Genomic DNA, 18,881 nt, shown 5'->3' with positions numbered 1-18,881 from the left:
TGAGTCTCTTTCTGAAATCAGTCAGCAAAGGTGATGTACAGTGGAAGTGGATTATTAATAACCCACTGGTGCAGGTCACCCTTTAGTCCACAGGTTCCTAACAAGTAAGGAGGAATCAACACTGGAGTGAAATACAAACCAAGGATAATTTATTAAGCATTAATGAATTCGGGCCCATCCCACAAGCACCATAGAGATACTCTAGGAGAGGTACACTGAATGATGGGTTGGATGGGTTTTTATAGCAAAAGATCACAAACAAGGGACGCCCAGAGGTAAATAAAGCCTTGGGAAAACACACAAATGAGGTAACGGCAAGAATCGACAGCCTCAGCGTCTTGTGCAATTGCCACGTCTAAAGGCTGAACAACAAGATATGCTATCTGAGTAAGCTTTACTGGAGGATTAACCATTGTCTAAAAAAACCTTGTGCAGACGCCAGCTGTTCTTTTGCGCGGACTCTGCATGTATACAAAGCCTACAATGCCCCAATCTAGATTCTTTACTCGTATTTATACAGATGCAGTGTCAAGAATAGGGCTGGGCTGGAAGCAGTATTTACAACAAGGGGTGGTGAGGGACAGAGTCTCTGAATTAAGCAGAAAGCTCTTACCCAGTCAAGAGATCAGGGCTAGATCCAACACCGTTTTTTAGCTCACTGCACCATCCCAGTTTCAGAACCTGGCTGTATGCAAATTAGTCTGTTCCTGTCCCAGTGCATGATGGGAACAGGGCAAACCAAACTACAAAAGCCAATTCTTACACTGGGAAGGAAACAAGCTCCCGGGGACCGGTTTCTGGCATTACAGCCGTCTTCGGCCCGGTTTGCTTGAATCCTGATGGTGCAATGAGCAAGGGTCTCACAACTGAGAATACCCTTCCACGCTTAGGGTGGACAAAAATATTTACAACAAGGGGTGGTGAGGGACAGAGTCTCTGAATTAAGCAGAAAGCTCTCACCCAGTCAAGAGATCAGGGCTAGATCCAACACCGTTTTTTAGCTCACTGCACCATCCCAGTTTCAGAACCTGGCTGTATGTAAATTAGTCTGTTCCTGTCCCAGTGCATGATGGGAACAGGGCAAACCAAACTACAAAAGCCAATTCTTACACTGGGAAGGAAACAAGCTCCCGGGGACCGGTTTCTGGCATTACAGCCGTCTTCGGCCCGGTTTGCTTGAATCCTGATGGTGCAATGAGCAAGGGTCTCACATCTGAGAATACCCTTCCACGCTTAGGGTGGACAAAAATATTTACAACAAGGGGTGGTGAGGGACAGAGTCTCTGAATTAAGCAGAAAGCTCTCACCCAGTCAAGAGATCAGGGCTAGATCCAACACCGTTTTTTAGCTCACTGCACCATCCCAGTTTCAGAACCTGGCTGTATGCAAATTAGTCTGTTCCTGTCCCAGTGCATGATGGGAACAGGGCAAACCAAACTACAAAAGCCAATTCTTACACTGGGAAGGAAACAAGCTCCCGGGGACCGGTTTCTGGCATTACAGCCGTCTTCGGCCCGGTTTGCTTGAATCCTGATGGTGCAATGAGCAAGGGTCTCACAACTGAGAATACCCTTCCACGCTTAGGGTGGACAAAAATATTTACAACAAGGGGTGGTGAGGGACAGAGTCTCTGAATTAAGCAGAAAGCTCTCACCCAGTCAAGAGATCAGGGCTAGATCCAACACCGTTTTTTAGCTCACTGCACCATCCCAGTTTCAGAACCTGGCTGTATGCAAATTAGTCTGTTCCTGTCCCAGTGCATGATGGGAACAGGGCAAACCAAACTACAAAAGCCAATTCTTACACTGGGAAGGAAACAAGCTCCCGGGGACCGGTTTCTGGCATTACAGCCGTCTTCGGCCCGGTTTGCTTGAATCCTGATGGTGCAATGAGCAAGGGTCTCACATCTGAGAATACCCTTCCACGCTTAGGGTGGACAAAAATATTTACAACAAGGGGTGGTGAGGGACAGAGTCTCTGAATTAAGCAGAAAGCTCTCACCCAGTCAAGAGATCAGGGCTAGATCCAACACCGTTTTTTAGCTCACTGCACCATCCCAGTTTCAGATCCTGGCTGTATGCAAATTAGTCTGTTCCTGTCCCAGTGCATGATGGAAACAGGGCAAACCAAACTACAAAAGCCAATTCTTACACTGGGAAGGAAACAAGCTCCCGGGGACCGGTTTCTGGCATTACAGCCGTCTTCGGCCCGGTTTGCTTGAATCCTGATGGTGCAATGAGCAAGGGTCTCACATCTGAGAATACCCTTCCACGCTTAGGGTGGACAAAAATATTTACAACAAGGGGTGGTGAGGGACAGAGTCTCTGAATTAAGCAGAAAGCTCTCACCCAGTCAAGAGATCAGGGCTAGATCCAACACCGTTTTTTAGCTCACTGCACCATCCCAGTTTCAGAACCTGGCTGTATGCAAATTAGTCTGTTCCTGTCCCAGTGCATGATGGGAACAGGGCAAACCAAACTACAAAAGCCAATTCTTACACTGGGAAGGAAACAAGCTCCCGGGGACCGGTTTCTGGCATTACAGCCGTCTTCGGCCCGGTTTGCTTGAATCCTGATGGTGCAATGAGCAAGGGTCTCACATCTGAGAATACCCTTCCACGCTTAGGGTGGACAAAAATATTTACAACAAGGGGTGGTGAGGGACAGAGTCTCTGAATTAAGCAGAAAGCTATCACCCAGTCAAGAGATCAGGGCTAGATCCAACACCGTTTTTTAGCTCACTGCACCATCCCAGTTTCAGAACCTGGCTGTATGCAAATTAGTCTGTTCCTGTCCCAGTGCATGATGGGAACAGGGCAAACCAAACTACAAAAGCCAATTCTTACACTGGGAAGGAAACAAGCTCCCGGGGACCGGTTTCTGGCATTACAGCCGTCTTCGGCCCGGTTTGCTTGAATCCTGATGGTGCAATGAGCAAGGGTCTCACATCTGAGAATACCCTTCCACGCTTAGGGTGGACAAAAATATTTACAACAAGGGGTGGTGAGGGACAGAGTCTCTGAATTAGGCAGAAAGCTCTCACCCAGTCAAGAGATCAGGGCTAGATCCAACACCGTTTTTTAGCTCACTGCACCATCCCAGTTTCAGAACCTGGCTGTATGCAAATTAGTCTGTTCCTGTCCCAGTGCATGATGGGAACAGGGCAAACCAAACTACAAAAGCCAATTCTTACACTGGGAAGGAAACAAGCTCCCGGGGACCGGTTTCTGGCATTACAGCCGTCTTCGGCCCGGTTTGCTTGAATCCTGATGGTGCAATGAGCAAGGGTCTCACATCTGAGAATACCCTTCCACGCTTAGGGTGGACAAAAATATTTACAACAAGGGGTGGTGAGGGAGAGAGTCTCTGAATTAAGCAGAAAGCTCTCACCCAGTCAAGAGATCAGGGCTAGATCCAACACCGTTTTTTAGCTCACTGCACCATCCCAGTTTCAGAACCTGGCTGTATGCAAATTAGTCTGTTGCTGTCCCAGTGCATGATGGGAACAGGGCAAACCAAACTACAAAAGCCAATTCTTACACTGGGAAGGAAACAAGCTCCCGGGGACCGGTTTCTGGCATTACAGCCGTCTTCGGCCCGGTTTGCTTGAATCCTGATGGTGCAATGAGCAAGGGTCTCACATCTGAGAATACCCTTCCACGCTTAGGGTGGACAAAAATATTTACAACAAGGGGTGGTGAGGGACAGAGTCTCTGAATTAAGCAGAAAGCTCTCACCCAGTCAAGAGATCAGGACTAGATCCAACACCGTTTTTTAGCTCACTGCACCATCCCAGTTTCAGAACCTGGCTGTATGCAAATTAGTCTGTTCCTGTCCCAGTGCATGATGGGAACAGGGCAAACCAAACTACAAAAGCCAATTCTTACACTGGGAAGGAAACAAGCTCCCGGGGACCGGTTTCTGGCATTACAGCCGTCTTCGGCCCGGTTTGCTTGAATCCTGATGGTGCAATGAGCAAGGGTCTCACATCTGAGAATACCCTTCCACGCCATGATGCACTGGGCCAGGGACAGACTGATTTGCATATAGCCAGGTTCCGATCTGGGATGGGGCAGTGAGATAAATAACGGTGATGGATCAAGCCCTGATCTTTGGACTGGGTAAGAGTGGTCTGTTTAACTCAGACACTCTGTTCATCACCACCCCCTTTTCTAAATCGTTTTGGCCACTATAGGTGTGGCAGGGTATACTCAGACATGAGTCCCTTTCTCACTGCTCCATCAGGATTCAAGCAAGCCGGGCCGAAGAAGGCTGAAATGCCAGAAACCGGTCCCCGGTAGCTTGTCTCCTTTCTGGTGAAGAATTGGCTTGGTAGTTTAGTCTGCCCTGTTCCCATGATGCACTGGGCCAGGGACAGACTGATTTGCATATAGCCAGGTTCTGAGCTGGGATGGGGCAGTGAGATAAATAACGGTGATGGATCAAGCCCTGATCTTTGGACTGGGTAAGAGTGGTCTGTTTAACTCAGACACTCTGTTCATCACCACCCCCTTTTCTAAATCGTTTTTGGCCACTATAGGTGTGGCAGGGTATACTCAGACATGAGTCCCTTTCTCACTGCTCCATCAGGATTCAAGCAAGCCGGGCCGAAGAAGGCTGAAATGCCAGAAACCGGTCCCCGGTAGCTTGTCTCCTTTCTGGTGAAGAATTGGCTTGGTAGTTTAGTCTGCCCTGTTCCCATGATGCACTGGGCCAGGGACAGACTGATTTGCATATAGCCAGGTTCTGAGCTGGGATGGGGCAGTGAGATAAATAACGGTGATGGATCAAGCCCTGATCTTTGGACTGGGTAAGAGTGGTCTGTTTAACTCAGACACTCTGTTCATCACCACCCCCTTTTCTAAATCGTTTTTGGCCACTATAGGTGTGGCAGGGTATACTCAGACATGAGTCCCTTTCTCACTGCTCCATCAGGATTCAAGCAAGCCGGGCCGAAGAAGGCTGAAATGCCAGAAACCGGTCCCCGGTAGCTTGTCTCCTTTCTGGTGAAGAATTGGCTTGGTAGTTTAGTCTGCCCTGTTCCCATGATGCACTGGGCCAGGGACAGACTGATTTGCATATAGCCAGGTTCTGAGCTGGGATGGGGCAGTGAGATAAATAACGGTGATGGATCAAGCCCTGATCTTTGGACTGGGTAAGAGTGGTCTGTTTAACTCAGACACTCTGTTCATCACCACCCCCTTTTCTAAATCGTTTTTGGCCACTATAGGTGTGGCAGGGTATACTCAGACATGAGTCCCTTTCTCACTGCTCCATCAGGATTCAAGCAAGCCGGGCCGAAGAAGGCTGAAATGCCAGAAACCGGTCCCCGGTAGCTTGTCTCCTTTCTGGTGAAGAATTGGCTTGGTAGTTTAGTCTGCCCTGTTCCCATGATGCACTGGGCCAGGGACAGACTGATTTGCATATAGCCAGGTTCTGAGCTGAGATGGGGCAGTGAGATAAATAACGGTGATGGATCAAGCCCTGATCTTTGGACTGGGTAAGAGTGGTCTGTTTAACTCAGACACTCTGTTCATCACCACCCCCTTTTCTAAATCGTTTTTGGCCACTATAGGTGTGGCAGGGTATACTCAGACAAGAGTCCCTTTCTCAATGCTCCATCAGGATTCAAGCAAGCCGGGCCGAAGAAGGCTGAAATGCCAGAAACCGGTCCCCGGTAGCTTGTCTCCTTTCTGGTGAAGAATTGGCTTGGTAGTTTAGTCTGCCCTGTTCCCATGATGCACTGGGCCAGGGACAGACTGATTTGCATATAGCCAGGTTCTGAGCTGGGATGGGGCAGTGAGATAAATAACGGTGATGGATCAAGCCCTGATCTTTGGACTGGGTAAGAGTGGTCTGTTTAACTCAGACACTCTGTTCATCACCACCCCCTTTTCTAAATCGTTTTTGGCCACTATAGGTGTGGCAGGGTATACTCAGACATGAGTCCCTTTCTCACTGCTCCATCAGGATTCAAGCAAGCCGGGCCGAAGAAGGCTGAAATGCCAGAAACCGGTCCCCGGTAGCTTGTCTCCTTTCTGGTGAAGAATTGGCTTGGTAGTTTAGTCTGCCCTGTTCCCATGATGCACTGGGCCAGGGACAGACTGATTTGCATATAGCCAGGTTCTGAGCTGGGATGGGGCAGTGAGATAAATAACGGTGATGGATCAAGCCCTGATCTTTGGACTGGGTAAGAGTGGTCTGTTTAACTCAGACACTCTGTTCATCACCACCCCCTTTTCTAAATCGTTTTTGGCCACTATAGGTGTGGCAGGGTATACTCAGACATGAGTCCCTTTCTCACTGCTCCATCAGGATTCAAGCAAGCCGGGCCGAAGAAGGCTGAAATGCCAGAAACCGGTCCCCGGTAGCTTGTCTCCTTTCTGGTGAAGAATTGGCTTGGTAGTTTAGTCTGCCCTGTTCCCATGATGCACTGGGCCAGGGACAGACTGATTTGCATATAGCCAGGTTCTGAGCTGGGATGGGGCAGTGAGATAAATAACGGTGATGGATCAAGCCCTGATCTTTGGACTGGGTAAGAGTGGTCTGTTTAACTCAGACACTCTGTTCATCACCACCCCCTTTTCTAAATCGTTTTTGGCCACTATAGGTGTGGCAGGGTATACTCAGACATGAGTCCCTTTCTCACTGCTCCATCAGGATTCAAGCAAGCCGGGCCGAAGAAGGCTGAAATGCCAGAAACCGGTCCCCGGTAGCTTGTCTCCTTTCTGGTGAAGAATTGGCTTGGTAGTTTAGTCTGCCCTGTTCCCATGATGCACTGGGCCAGGGACAGACTGATTTGCATATAGCCAGGTTCTGAGCTGGGATGGGGCAGTGAGATAAATAACGGTGATGGATCAAGCCCTGATCTTTGGACTGGGTAAGAGTGGTCTGTTTAACTCAGACACTCTGTTCATCACCACCCCCTTTTCTAAATCGTTTTTGGCCACTATAGGTGTGGCAGGGTATACTCAGACATGAGTCCCTTTCTCACTGCTCCATCAGGATTCAAGCAAGCCGGGCCGAAGAAGGCTGAAATGCCAGAAACCGGTCCCTGGTAGCTTGTCTCCTTTCTGGTGAAGAATTGGCTTGGTAGTTTAGTCTGCCCTGTTCCCATGATGCACTGGGCCAGGGACAGACTGATTTGCATATAGCCAGGTTCTGAGCTGGGATGGGGCAGTGAGATAAATAACGGTGATGGATCAAGCCCTGATCTTTGGACTGGGTAAGAGTGGTCTGTTTAACTCAGACACTCTGTTCATCACCACCCCCTTTTCTAAATCGTGGGCTGGAAGCAGGGCAGGTTGAAAAATGAATGAGGCATAGCTTAATCAAACAAGCATTGGCATAGCCAATAGGTCTCGCCTTTGATCCCTTATAAGTGTTTAACCATGCAGCAGTTAATGTTGTTGCACCAAGGATATTGTGCTGCATAACTCAATACTTATAAGGTCCCAAAAGTGAGACCTATTGGCTATGGTCCAGCGTTTAGTGAGTAAAACATTATTTGGGCAGAAGTGAAAAAAATATTTCCTACAAGAGCCTATGACTTTTATGATCCGCAGGTTGCATGCTCATTTTACATAAAGGTGAGTGCATTGTGAAAAATTGAGTGTGCTCAAGTGAGCGTGGTTTGTGTGGAAAACTCACCTTGTACGCCAGTTGGTGTGGAGGTACTGGGGAGTAGAGTTATCCAGGGGTAGAGGAAACATTGTTTCTCATTCGTGATTCACCCAAGGCAGGTAACGGAGGAAAAAAAGGTCGAACAAAGCCTGTGGACTTATGAGGGATAGGGGCAGATATGTTTGCCTCCTCGAGAAGAAGCTGGGCTGCTGTCAATGGGATGAGCTGCAGAGTGCGCTGCATGGGGCAAACTGGTCGCACGGGTGGCAACCTACCAGCTGTGGGAAGATGGATCTCAGAAATAAACAACATGGACTGGTCTTTGCCGCTGGCTGGAACTTGCCGAAAGTCTGACAATGTATGGTGTGTGAATACTGATCACAAGGGGGTAGCAATGAAGTCTTTCGTCTGCTCAGAGGCTAAGTTCTCTGTGTGCGTGCAAGGGGCTCACAGGGAGTGAGCTCTTGCAACTGCTGTGATACCTGCAAGATAATTGGAAATAGTGAGCATACAGCAGTGCTGGGAGGAACTGACAAAGTGCACTTTTTGCTGTGTCTCCGAAATTGATGCAATAAATAAAGATAGAAATTCAGGCCGCTAAAGTAATAGCGAGAAATTACGTCCGCTGTGCAGTTCAAAGTTGAAGCAAGCGCTGGGTCAAAGGGCAAACTGAAACGTCCACTGTGTTGCTTGCAATTAAATATATAAGACATTGGGATCCTGCAGGGGTGCTGGAAGAGTTATGCCAGAGAGCAAGCACTTTGTAATGTAGTCTCACAGAAGGACAGCGCAGACAGATGCTAATCAAATCGGAGCGTTCGAGCAGTGCCAAGAGTTAGTATCTGCCATGCAAATGAAAACCATAGAGGTGCTGGATCACTGTTACTTGGACAGACAAAGAGCTGCAATAGTTGAAGTCATAAAGTTACCACCGCTATGGAGACAAGCGCTTCCTGGTTAAAGGGGTTAGTGCTGCTGAGCAGAAAAGCCATAGAGTTACCTCCACTGTAGACTTGCACTTCATGGTTAAAGGGATTTCCCTGTGCGGTGAATGTTTATTAATCATGATATGACTGTAAAACATGGCTGTGTGGGTTAGATGTCAATAAACAACTTAGTTCTGGGTCAGCGTGTTTCAGATGCAACATGTTGGTCATGCAGCTGTGCCGTATTTGCAGATTGAGCTGGAGGTGATTAGGTGAAGGGGCATATTATAGAGGCAAGCTGGGTGGGTCATGTGATACTTCTGGGAAAAGTGTCAGCCATCTTAAAATGAGTTAGTAGTTAGAGCAATGTAAGCATGGTGTTGTGAAAGATCTTAAGAGCATTTTAGATAAAAGGATTACAACGCACCTGAGAAAACATGTTAAACTCTTATCTTATCAAGCCCGGGAGTGGTGCGTGCATGTGCCACACGCATGCTTGTCACAGTAAAAGAAAAACACACTGCTGGCACTGCAATCATGTGTTTGCTGGCCCGGGAGTGGTGCATGCGTGTGTGCGGCATGCACAGTCTGCTCTTTTTCGAAGCACATACTTGTGCTTGTGGCACGCTCCAGCTCGCTCCGGCAAGGTGGATGCCGCCACAAGCACAAGTATGTGCTTCCAAAAAGAGCAGAACGACGGCTAAAGGTCCTCCTATGCAGCGCATGCGCACTGCGTAGGCGAGACCTAAAAACGAGAGAATCAGATTTTACATTTTAACAGTCCTTCCTTTTCAGCCTATGCTGAATCCATTTTTAAAGTACATGTATTCATCTCTGATGTCAATATTCATAAGTTTGTGAAATTCAGTGTGCTTCGATTTGATTCATGAACATTAATTGAGGAGGTTTAATATTATTACAAATAGCTATACAAGCTGTACATATTGTAGGGGCACATTGAATGCAACAACAGCAGGTGAGAAAGATTATTCCTATGGTAGCTATTCCCTTTAATAAGTTGCAGCCCCATGTAGAAATGATTCCCATATCCACTCAGACCAAGTCCATGTTCCTTGATCTTGATGTATTTCCGCAACTATTTTATGCAATTTAGTAATGGTGTCATAAACAGATGGGGCGCGGTCAGGGATGAACACACAGCAGCTACTCCCGATAATGCAACATGCTCCACCACGATCAGCTAATACTATGTCTAGGAAAATTCTATTTTGTAACGTTACACTTCTCGTACTTCGAAGCTCTTCCGTAATATTTCCAAGAGCCATTGCTGTTTGATTAGTTACTGCTTCTACCACCCGGGTCAGCATTCTAATCTTCCTACTATTTGGGGCTGACCCAACAAAGAAAAATAATCCCAAGTTGAAAACAACGTACTGCTGTAATGCCGTATCAGTTTGATCTACTTCATCATTATTTATAGTTCTGTTAAATCTATTCAAAGAAATGTCATTAAATAGTCTCTGGTCTTTGTGATAAGATGCAGGTGCTAAGAATACAGGAGGAAGCAAAAAGGACACGTAACAATTTCCAGACCAACCGACTGGTAGATGATAATAACCTTTGTTTCCACAAATGAAATAAGTGTTATGTGAAGATAGGAAACTACTATTGTTCGTTCCAGTGATATTCAATACTGTAGTACAGTCATTTTTTCCAACAGTAATACAGCCAATGCTGCTCACACAAAGATCTGCTCGGGGTCTGGTTACAGCGATAACAGGAGGTCCATTACCTTTGGCTGTTCGAGTGTTCGGAAAAACATATCTTGTGGAGGAATTTCCTCTGCAATACTCCTCCATTTCCTATACAGATCCTTTGGCCTGCGGGAGGCCTTCATCATCAGGGTAACAGATCTTGTTTAACTGGGCATTGAGTCTTCCAACATCAGCTAGAGTAATATTATTGATTGTAGAGGCCCACAAAAGTGCGAACCAGGCTCCTCAAGAGCAATTATGGGAGAATGGCAGGGAAATGAGAGGCGTTCCTCCTTTTTTCTGATGGGCTACCATCATTCCACATACCCAGCAGTTGGTAGTGTTCGTAGCATTATGAGTACGATGTAGCATTTGTATGAAAGTGTTATTGAGGTAGGACATACAGTGCTTTCGCTCGTGGTAGGGAAGGGTGAAATAATAATGTTTCGTGGGGACAGGAGTAGTAGTGGGCAATAAGTTTCGAGCTGGAATTACTTTCTCCATTGTCCCAAAAACTGCTGCCAATATTATCAACAATATGATCAGAGTCACCATACACAGAGTCTTGTCATTTCCTACGCAGCTTGGATCCCAATCTCTGCATTTCTCCTTCTCGGTGTCAATACAACCACAGGTCAGAGAGAGACCCAGGCACCACTGAACACATATCACAACCCACCATGAACCTAGTTCAGCCTAATCTGTGATCCTACAGTATCACAGCCGAACCGTTCCACTAATTGAAACTGGTCCTCCGGTATCTCTATCTGCTCCTTCCCTTACTTGGTTGTAAATTGTACCTTGTTGCCAAAGGCGTAGTTTGATCAGGAAACAAAGTGTCTTCATTCAGGGGAGCAACACTTTTCTGAGTTTGTAAGAGGTCTTTCAGATCGTTTCTGCCTTCTGGTTGGAGAACAGTTGCTGGGATTCGTTTGCAGTGTACTGCATTTATCCAATGACGTCTGTTGGTGACACGGACAGCAGTCCGGGTTGCCAGCAAAACTTGCTCTGCGTTCTTCCAACGAGGTTCCAAGTTCTTAGAGCGTTGGAAGTTCTTGATTAAAACGAAGTCTCCAGGTTGGAGACCATGAACCCTTCCCTCGGATTTGTCTGTTATAGCTTCATGGACCTGCCGGTAAATCAAAGACACTTTTTCAGTCAAATTTCTCAGATAATCACTCAAAATAGGGTACTGTATTTCCTTTATCACATTTGGTCTTTGGGGTCCCCGTACATTCATAGGCCTGCTGAAGACTATTTCATAGGGAGAAAGTCAGATTTTACTATGTGGGATGGAACGAACGGATAACAATGCTAGGGGCAAAGCATCTGGCCAATTAAGGCCCATTGTTGCCTGTATCTTTGCTAGTTTCAACTTCAATGTGGCATTGTTCCTTTCTACTAGACCCACTGCCTGGGGATAATTAGCAGCATGAAACTTTTGTTTTACCCCTAAACCCTTCAATAGGTACTCTATTATCTGGCCAGTAAAGTGGGGGCCATTGTCACCCCATAGGATTCTACAAACCCCAAAACAAGGGAAGAATTCCTTAAACATAATTTTAGCTGTTGTCAAAGCTGTGTTGTCTTTGGTTGGATAAGCTTTCACCCACTTACTAAAAGAACTAACCACTACTAATACATACTTTAAATTATTGCAGTGCTCTAACTGAATGTAATCCATTTGAAATGCTTCGAAGGAGGCCTGGGGTGGAGAAAATCTACCAGTAGGAGTTGATACTCGCTTCCCAGGATTGTGCTGTAGACATATCATGCAATGTTTAACCAAATGTTCAGTTGTTTTCCAAATGTACTGATTATCCCAAACCTGTTCTAATTGGGAGATAGTGTTTTTGGCACTAACCTGAGCAGGTCCATGAGCCATGGTTACAAAGGGTAGTAAATAAGCATAAGGTAACTTCAATTTCAGCATATCTTTTGACCTCCAACATCCCTCATCATCTAACTCTCCTTCCTTTTTCCATTCTGCTTTTTCTTGTTCCGTAGCTAACTGCTGTATTTCTTTGATCTCTGTTTACATATTTTCCCATCTCTCAGCTTGGGATCACAATACATACATCCTACTCATGTGTATGCTCGCAGTGTTTCTGGCAATTTTGTCTGCAAAGGCATTTCCCTGTCCCACTTTAGCTGTGATTCTTTTGTGGGCACTACATTTGATAATAGCTACACTCTTTGGCAATGTCAAGGCAGTAAGAAGACTATTTACCAATTCACCATGCTGTATTTTAGAACCATGAGAGGTTAGGAATCCTCGTTCCTTCCAAAGTTTGCCAAAATTGTGTGCCACACCAAATGCATACTTGTGCCACACCAAATGCATACTGACTGTCTGCGTAAATGTTTACTGATAACCCTTCACTAAGTTCACAAGCCCTTTAAAGCGCAATACGTTCAGCTGCTTGGGCAGGTTTTTGCGGAATAGGGGCTGTTTCTACCACAGTTTATAATGTGGATATGGCATAGGATGCAGAGGTGGTGCCGTCAGGTAATTTCAATCAGGAACCATCCACCCATAATTCCTCCTCAGGATCTAACAAAGGTGTATCTTTAAGATCTATTCTTCCCTTAGTTTGTTCTTCAGTTGTGATACAGTCATGCAAATCATGAATTTGTTCAGCTGGCAAAGGTAACAAAGTAGCTGGGTTCAATGTCAAACATCCCTTGAGTGTGATATGAGGTGCCAAAATCGTAGGTTCTTATCCTGTATGTCTAGCGCTAGTCAGGTGTTGTGTCTTGGTCTGATTAAGGAGTGCATCTACGGAATGTGGTACCATAACCATAAGCTTGTTACTCAATACTATCCCTCAGATTGTCATATAGAAATGGCTGTGGCAACAAACTCTCTAAGACAGCCTGGAAGTCCTCTGGCCACTGTGTCCAATACAGCCAAAAAATAAGCACATAGACAATGTTTACTGCCATATGGTTGTGCTAAAACTGACAATGCACATCCTTCTCTCTCGTGTACATATAATATAAAAGGCTTAGCAGAGTCTGGTGTGCCTAACACTGGAGCAGAACAAAGGGATGCACGAAGTTGCTGATATGCTTCTTGACATTCAGATTTCGATGGTAAAGGAAAGGGAGTGTCTTTAGTAACAAGGGACAAAAAAGGTTTGATGAAAAGGGAGAAAAGTTGGGGATCCACTGCCTGCTATAGGAAGTAAAGCCAATAAGTGCCCTGACTTATTTTTGAGTACTTGGAATGGGAATATTTAAAATAGTTTGAATTCTGTCTTTACTCAGAGTGCAACCTTCCTTAAATAAGAGGTGACCCACATAAGTGACCTCAGGTTGACAATATTGCAACTTCTTGTTAGCGACTATCATGTCCCTTAGTAGCAAGATGATGCAATAGGGAATGAGTGGCCTCTTTACAATGCCCAACTGTATCTGCTGCGAGCAAAATGTAATCGACATATTGCACAAGTGTAACTCCTGGTGGCAAAATAAGTTCATCCAACTGTCGTTTAAGTGCCTGACTGTAAATACTAGGACTTTCTGTATAACCTTGAGGAGCTCTACAAAATCTAAATGAGCGGCTCCTTAATCAGAAGCCAAACAAGTATCTACTATCCTTATTTATAGGAATAGAGAAAAAAGCATTCTTGAGATCAATACCAGAAAATACAGTGGCTGTAGGTGGGATTAATGTCAACCAGGTCATAATATCAGAGACAACAGGATATTGACGAATCACTATTTTGTTTACTTCTTTTATATCAATCACGAATCAGTAAATCTTGTCCCCTGTTCCACTGCCCCCTTTTAGGATTGGGGAGAATAGGGCTATGGCATACATTGGAGGAAACGTCCCCATCAACTCCTGCACATATCATGTCATCAATGATAAAGATTAGCGCATCTTCACCTTCTTTCGATATTTTATATTGTGAGACCCTTGGTTAGGAGTCACCCTCCTCAACCCGTATGTATACTGGGGAAATGTCCATTCTTCACACATCTGTGTCAGCAGTAGCCCAAACACATGAAGGAACAGAATCAAGATCCGAACATAAAGAGAAATTATATTGTTTAGGCAATGTCTTTTTCCCAAAAAGGACACGTACTCCAGATTGGGAACAATGTATAGTAGCATGGAAATATTTCAGAAGATCAAGTCCCATCAAGTTATCAGGAGCGTGTGGGGGAAGTAAAAAGGGGGCTGAAGCAATAAAATTCTCAACCTGCAAAGGCAATTTTTGGGACACAGGGCTAGGAGTTGGTGTTCCATCAAACCCTATCGATGTGATCACTTGGCCCGACAAGGGTGTCCCAGGGACCAGTTTCTGAGATATCGCACTGCATGCGTGTTGCCCCTGTATCCCCCAAAAAATTCGGATCCTGCCCAAGTATAAAGGCTGGTATATAGGGTCCGGACTGGTCTACAGGTATCTCAACTGGTCCTCCTTGCCCCATGCTGTCGTAGGCAAAATGTGTTCCCATAGTTTTTTCTGATTCCCAATCCTCCATAGAATATTGAATATTCCGTTGATCAAAATAATTTTCTGATCTATTTTTCTCTGGAGCTTGAGCTTGTTGTAGCTGCTGTCGGGGAACTGGAGTCCCCCGGCTACCGTACAGTTGTCCCCTTCCTCTGCCACTAGCAGCTAAAACAGGACATTCGGAATGCCAATGTCCTTTCTCCTTACAATAAGATCCGGCCCTAGTAGAATTTGTCTATGCGGTGGCCCTACTGGAGGTATTTGCCTAAAATTCTGACCATAGGTTTGACCACAACCTGGACCTTGGGGTCCATAGGCCTGGACCATCATTACCTTAGTTTTAAATTCTTTTAGTTTTCCTTCTTTCTGTCCTTGCTCAGTGCTCACTTGATTCTGATGATACTGAGCCATATCTAATATAGCTTTCGGGGTTACTGAAGCCCATGTACTCTCAGAATTGTTTAAGCGAACAGATATCTCAGGTAGTACATTTCCTACAAATCTATCTACAAACAAATGCGCACCTGTAGGTGTAGAAGCGTCTTGCCACTAAAATCGTGGAACACTTCCTCAAAGCGAGTAAAGAAATCAGGGACGTCTCTCCCTGTTTTTGTTTACAAGCAGTGAGAAGTGCCCAATCTATTTTCCTTGCCGGTACCATCGTTTTTATATAAGTATGTTACAAGGCAGATCCAGTACGAGCTGCCAAGGTTTCTGACCAAGTTTCCTATCCCTGTCGGCTGCTATGATGGCAGCCCATTCTCCACCTAAATCAGCAGCATGATCCTGTTCCTGAGTAAGTCACCACATATCCGGTGGCAGGATCATACCAAAAAACATATCAACATCAGCTAAGGTCATGACACAAATCAATGACTGCCTGTACATCATCATAAAATCTTCTAGGATTTTTCCGAATGTCTGGTAAGCAGGATTTTAATGTAAGTACATCCGTCCTTTTCCAGGACGTATATATCCAATTATACAAAAAATGGGCTCTAGCATTGGGATCATTAGGGTAATTATTATCTGCCTTACCTCTTCCAGGAATGAACTGTGGCGCGGCTTCCCACATAGGTATTATTCGAGGAGAGGAATAGAGTTCATTAAAGTATCCAATCATTGCTTTTATAGCATTATTAACTCTACTTACGGGTAAGGCTCCAATCTGACACTGTCGATTAATAGCTCTAACTTCTTCGGAACCGTTCTGTCCTGTAGTCATTCCCCACTCTACTATAAGTAGATGAGAACGTTTATTTATCCGACAAAGAAGTTCGCCCCCCAAAAAATCCTGTATTTGATCTCTCATTTCTTCTACTTCCATTTCGAAATCACTTAACCACTTCAGTTCTATCAACCTTATTGGGTCCTGACGAAACTTAGAAACAGTAGAACAAAGAATTCGAGGGGTGGAGCCAGAAACAGGAAGTACGGGATCAGCAGTCATTTTAGGTGCAGTGGCCTGGGATGGGCGTGCAGTGGCCTGAAATGGGGGGGACTAAGGGATGTACCAGTACTGGTTGGAAAGTAGGGAGCTGAACAACTGCAGGTAAAGGTGGTGATGCTGGAGGTACAGTGGGAACGACATTTGGTGGTCCAGGGGGAAGAGGTGTCAAATGTACATATGGGGTGGAGGTCGTTCAATCAATAATCCGTCAAGGTCTGAATCCACATCTTCTTGGTGGATTTGTGCTGTTACTGTCGATCTGACTACATATTCCTTAGATATTAGTAATCTATGCTCTCGATCTAAACATTCCTTCTTCTTCTGAACGCCCTTATCCTTCAATTCCCTATACTTTTGATACATTGTCTTCCTTTCTTGTTTCCTTTGTACCTTCCATTGAGCTGCCGCTCCTTCACTTCCTTCTGCCACATACACCAAACTGTCAAACATGGCTAGCCTAACTTTCTTTAAAAACAATCGTTTCTCTACATACTCAAATTTGTGAGGGTCCATTTTCCCCTCTAATGGCCATTGTAACTGAGGATCCCCGTTTGTATATTTGTTCCACAATGCATTTTACATGATGGGACAAAACCATATTTGATGTACATCTCAAAATTCGGTGTACCTTCTGGTGGCGTCGGCTGACTTGCTTCTAGAATGCTCTGCTTATCGCAGCAGCAGCAACAAAACTTTCAAAGTATGCTAAATAAGTATGGGCGAATTTTGCAAATCAGTGGTTCGCGAATTCGCGCAAAATCACAAAAAAATTCGCGAATTTCCCTACGAAATTGCGGATTTGTTTGTGATTTTGCACCATACTTAACTGGAGTACTTACTGGCTAATCAGTAAGTGCTACCTCATTGGGTAAATGTATAGTGCTTTTCCTGCACTACAGCTGCGTAGGGCCAGAAGAGTTGCCTCCAGTGACCATGTGTGTGTAACTTTGCCATCGCACCGAAGGGCGCCGGGGTCCCTCGAGTGAGCTGTCCTTCATAGTGTATAAAGGGCGGGAAGATGGTGCACACCACTAGTGTGTGGGGGGGGGGCAAACAGGGGGGGCTTCTTTGCGAGTTCACATGCCTCTTGTGTGTATAAAAAGTCAGGCACAGATCAGAGCAGCAGATGAGGGGAAAGAAGCTACTGGTTACAGGAACTGCACGGGGATTGCACTTGTGAAAGTCAAGGATGAAAAGGCCTCCATCAAGCATCATAGCTAATTTTTGGACTATAGATATGGGGAGAAAGCACACCTGCCCAGCCTCGACAAAGTGCACAATTTTTTGGGGCTGATTAAAGAGTTACTGAATTTGACCTTCAACTCGGGCACCTGCTTTATCTATATCTGTAAGTGCTTCCTGTTCACGGAGCCTCGTTGTCTACTTGTAACTATTCTCTGACCCTGCTTCGAGGGTCAGAGCAGGGTCAGAGCAGGGTCAGAGAATAGTTACAAGTAGGCAACGAGGCGCCGCTCAGGAAGCACTTACAGGGTCACAGCAGGTGCCCAAGTTGAAGTTAATTTCTTTGTAACCATTTTATAAATGGTTACAAAGAAATTAGCTTCAACTTGGGCACCTTCTGTAACCCTGTAAGTGGTTCCTGAGCAAAATTCGTCCCGCTCGCGAATTCTCGGATTTTGCCGCGATTTTGCGCGGATCGCGAAATTGCGGAAAATCCGCAAATTCCGCAAGCGGAACGAATTTTCCGCCCATACTTAGTGCTAAATACAGGCATGTTATATAAGATATAAAAAAACTTATAACAGAGAGAAATGAAAAAATATTCTCACATTACCTGTAAGAAAACATGTTAATCAATACCAAATAGCAAGTTCCAAAGAGGGTCCAAAACAAATTCCAAACAGATTCCAAACAAAATTCCAAACAAATTCCAGACAAATTCCAAATAACCAAAAGAACCAGTTCAATACAAATCTACCTTAGTCGTAGTCTTCAACTCCCACCTGTCAATCCTCCCTGATCCAAAAAAAATGACCATCCGAGAGCCCCAGTCAAAGCTAGCAGCCGCCAGGAAGATCAGAGTCGGAGAGCTGAAAAATCACCTTGGACACGAGAACTAGTCTCTTCAGGTGGTGCGCTGCTCAGAGAAGTTCGTCTTACCAACACAATCTCCTCCCCTGGTCCGACTGCAAGCCTTTGATAGGGCCCCACAGGTTGGGCGTCAGTTTGTGGAAGTGGATTATTAATAAACCACTGGTGCAGGGTCACCCTTTAGTCCACGGGTTCTTAACAAGTAAGGAGGAAAAGACACTGGAGTGAAATACAAATCAAGGATTTTGAATTCATGAATGGGGGCCCATACCACAAGCACCATAGAGATACTCTAGGAGAAGTACACTGAACGATGGGTTACATGGGTTTTTATAGCAAAATAACACAAATAAGGGATGCCCAGAGGTAAATAGAGCTTTGGGAAAAACACACAAATGAGGTAACAGCAAGAATCGACAACCTCGGTGTCTTGTGCAATTGCCACGTCCTAAGGCTGAACAACAAGAAATGCTATCTGAGTAAACTTTACTTGAGGATTACCCATTGTCTGAAAAACCCAGAGCAGACACCAGCTGTTCTTTTGCACTGACTCTGCATGTATACACAGCCTAAAATGCCCCAATCTAGATTCTTTACTCATGTTTATACAGATGCAGTGTCAAGGATAGGGCCGGGCTCGAAGCAGG

The 18,881-nt window shown here is 45.4% G+C and overlaps 1 protein-coding gene across 2 annotated transcripts in view; it reads left to right on the top strand.

The window, feature by feature from the left end:
- Positions 1 to 18,881, top strand: part of DTX3 (deltex E3 ubiquitin ligase 3) — a 299,174-nt gene that overhangs the window by 213,129 nt on the left and 67,164 nt on the right. The gene's annotated exons all lie outside the window — the stretch shown is intronic.

Source organism: Lissotriton vulgaris, chromosome 1_1, assembly GCF_964263255.1.
Source record: "Lissotriton vulgaris chromosome 1_1, aLisVul1.2, whole genome shotgun sequence".
Lineage (NCBI taxonomy): Eukaryota > Metazoa > Chordata > Amphibia > Caudata > Salamandridae > Lissotriton > Lissotriton vulgaris.
This window is presented reverse-complemented; position numbering and strand designations above follow the sequence as displayed.